The sequence below is a fragment of the Palaemon carinicauda genome, chromosome 6 (assembly GCF_036898095.1).
Source record: "Palaemon carinicauda isolate YSFRI2023 chromosome 6, ASM3689809v2, whole genome shotgun sequence".
NCBI lineage: Eukaryota > Metazoa > Arthropoda > Malacostraca > Decapoda > Palaemonidae > Palaemon > Palaemon carinicauda.
Window position 1 is genome coordinate 151,643,433 of NC_090730.1, and position 3,689 is coordinate 151,647,121.

Genomic DNA, 3,689 nt, shown 5'->3' on the forward strand with positions numbered 1-3,689 from the left:
TCTGGTTTAGTATAGGGCCTACCTTTTTTATTCTGGTTTAGTATGTGGCCTGCCTTTTTTATTCTGGTTTAGTATGTGGCCTACCTTTTTTATTTTGGTTTAGTATGGGGCCTACCTTTTTCATTCTGGTTTAGTATGTGGCCTACCTTTTTTATTCTGGTTTAGTATGGGGCCTACCTTTTTATTCTGGTTTAGTATGGGGGCCTACCTTTTTTTATTCTGGTTTAGTATGGGGCCTACCTTTTTTATTCTGGTTCAGTATGTGGCCTACCTTTTTTATTCTGGTTTAGTATGGGGCCTACCTTTTTTATTCTGGTTTAGTATGTGGACTACCTTTTTTATTCTGGTTTAGTATGGGACCTACCTTTTTTATTCTGGTTTAGTATGGGGCCTACCTTTTTTATTCTGGTTTAGTATGGGGCCTACCTTTTTTATTCTGGTTTAGTATGGGGCCTACCTTTTTCATTCTGGTTTAGTATGTGGCCTACCTTTTTCATTCTGGTTTAGTATGGGGCCTACCTTTTTTATTCTGGTTTAGTATGGGAAGTACCTTTTTTATTCTGGTTTAGTATGGGACCTACCTTTTTTATTCTGGTTTAGTATGGGACCTACCTTTTTTTATTCTGGTTTAGTATGGGACCTACCTTTTTTATTCTGGTTTAGTATGTGGCCCACCTTTTTTTATTCTGGTTTAGTATGGGACCTACCTTTTTTATTTTGGTTTAGTATGGGGCCTACCTTTTTTATTCTGGTTTAGTATGTGGCCCACCTTTTTTATTCTGGTTTAGTATGGGACCTACCTTTTTTATTCTGGTTTAGTATGGGACCTACCTTTTTTATTCTGGTTTAGTATGTGGCCTACCTTTTTTATTCTGGTTTAGTATGGGGCCTACCTTTTTTATTCTGGTTTAGTATGGGGCTTACCTTTTTTATTCTGGTTTAGTATGTGGCCTACCTTTTTTATTCTGGTTTAGTATGGGGCCTACCTTTTTTATTCTGCTTTAGTATGTGGCCTACCTTTTTTATTCTGGTTTAGTATGTGGCCTACCTTTTTTATTCTGGTTTAGTATGGGACCTACCTTTTTTTATTCTGGTTTAGTATGGGACCTACCTTTTTTTATTCTGGTTTAGTATGTGGCCCACCTTTTTTATTCTGGTTTAGTATGTGGCCTACCTTTTTTATTCTGGTTTAGTATGTGGCCTACCTTTTTTTATTATGGTTTAGTATGTGGCCCACCTTTTTTATTCTGGTTTAGTATGGGTCCCACCTTTTTTATTCTAGTTTAGTATGGGACCTACCTTTTTTTATTCTGGTTTAGTATGTGGCCTACCTTTTTTATTCTGGTTTAGTATGTGGCCTACCTTTTTTATTCTGGTTTAGTATGGGGCCTACCTTTTTTATTCTGGTTTAGTATGGGGCCCTACCTTTTTTATTCTGGTTTAGTATGTGGCCTACCTTTTTTTATTCTGGTTTAGTATGGGGCCTACCTTTTTCATCTGGTTTAGTATGTGGCCTACCTTTTTCATTCTGGTTTAGTATGGGGCCTACCTTTTTATTCTGGTTTAGTATGGGGCCTACCTTTTTTATTCTGGTTTAGTATGGGGCCTACCTTTTTTTATTCTGGTTTAGTATGGGGCCTACCTTTTTTATTCTGGTTTAGTATGTGGCCTACCTTTTTTATTCTGGTTTAGTATGGGGCCTACCTTTTTTATTCTGGTTTAGTATGTGGCCCACCTTTTTTATTCTGGTTTAGTATGGGGCCCACCTTTTTTATTCGGGTTTAGTATGGGGCCCACCTTTTTTATTCTGGTTTAGTATGGGGCCCACCATTTTTATTCTGGTTTAGTATGTGGCCCACCTTTTTATTCTGGTTTAATATGTGGCCCACCTTTTTTTATTCTGGTTTAGTATGGGGCCCACCTTTTTTATTCTGGTTTAGTATGTGACCTACCTTTTTTATTCTGGTTTAGTATGTGGCCCACCTTTTTTATTCTGGTTTAGTATGTGGCCCACCTTTTTTTATTGTGGTTTAGTATGGGGCCTACTTTTTTTATTCTGGTTTAGTATGTGGCCCACCTTTTTTATTCTGGTTTAGTATGTGGCCCACCTTTTTTATTCTGGTTTAGTATGTGGCCTACCTTTTTTATTCTGGTTTAGTATGGGGTCTACCTTTTTTATTCTGGTTTAGTATGGGGTCTACCTTTTTTATTCTGGTTTAGTATGGGGCCTACCTTTTTTTATTCTGGTTTAGTATGGGGCCTACCTTTTTTATTCTGGTTTAGTATGTGGCCTACCTTTTTTATTCTGGTTTAGTATGTGACCCACCTTTTTTATTCTGGTTTAGTATGTGACCTACCTTTTTTTATTCTGGTTTAGTATATGGCCTACCTTTTTTATTCTGGTTTAGTATGTGGCCCACCTTTTTTATTCTGGTTTAGTATGTGACCTACCTTTTTTATTCTGGTTTAGTATGTGACCTACCTTTTTTTATTCTGGTTTAGTATATGGCCTACCTTTTTTATTCTGGTTTAGTATGTGGCCCACCTTTTTTATTCTGGTTTAGTATGTGACCTACCTTTTTTATTCTGGTTTAGTATATGGCCTACCTTTTTTATTCTGGTTTAGTATGTGGCCCATTCTTTTTTATTCTGGTTTAGTATATGGCCTACCTTTTTTTATACTGGTTTAGTATGGGGCCTACCTTTTTTATTCTGGTTTAGTATGTGGCCCACCTATTTTATTCTGGTTTAGTATATGGCCCACCTTTTTTATTCTGGTTTATTATGGGGCCTACTTTTTTATTCTGGTTTAGTATGGGGCCTACCTTTTTTTATTCTGGTTTAGTATATGGCCTACCTTTTTTCTTCTGGTTTAGTATGGGGCCTACCTTTTTTATTCTGGTTTAGTATGGGGCCTACCTTTTTTATTCTGGTTTAGTATGGGGCCTACCTTTTTCATTCTGGTTTAGTATGGGGCCTACCTTTTTTATTCTGGTTTAGTATGGGGCCTACCTTTTTTATTCTGGTTTAGTATGTGGCCCACCTTTTTTATTCTGGTTTAGTATGTGGCCCACCTTTTTTATTCTGGTTTAGTATGTGACCTACCTTTTTTATTCTGGTTTAGTATGTGGCCCACCTTTTTTATTCTGGTTTAGTATGTGACCTACCTTTTTTATTCTGGTTTAGTATATGGCCTACCTTTTTTTATTCTGGTTTAGTATGTGGCCCACCTTTTTTTATTCTGGTTTAGTATGTGGCCCACCTTTTTTATTCTGGTTTAGTATGTGACCTACCTTTTTTATTCTGGTTTAGTATATGGCCTACCTTTTTTATTCTAGTTTAGTATGTGGCCCACCTTTTTTATTCTGGTTTAGTATATGGCCTACCTTTTTTATACTGGTTTAGTATGGGGCCTACCTTTTTTATTCTGGTTTAGTATATGGCCTACCTTTTTTATTCTAGTTTAGTATGTGGCCCACCTTTTTTATTCTGGTTTAGTATATGGCCTACCTTTTTTATACTGGTTTAGTATGGGGCCTACCTTTTTTATTCTGGTTTAGTATATGGCCCACCTTTTTTATTCTGGTTTAGTATGTGGCCCACCTTTTTTATTCTGGTTTAGTATGGGGCCTACTTTTTTATTCTGGTTTAGTATGGGGCCTACCTTTTTTATTCTGGTTTAGTATGTG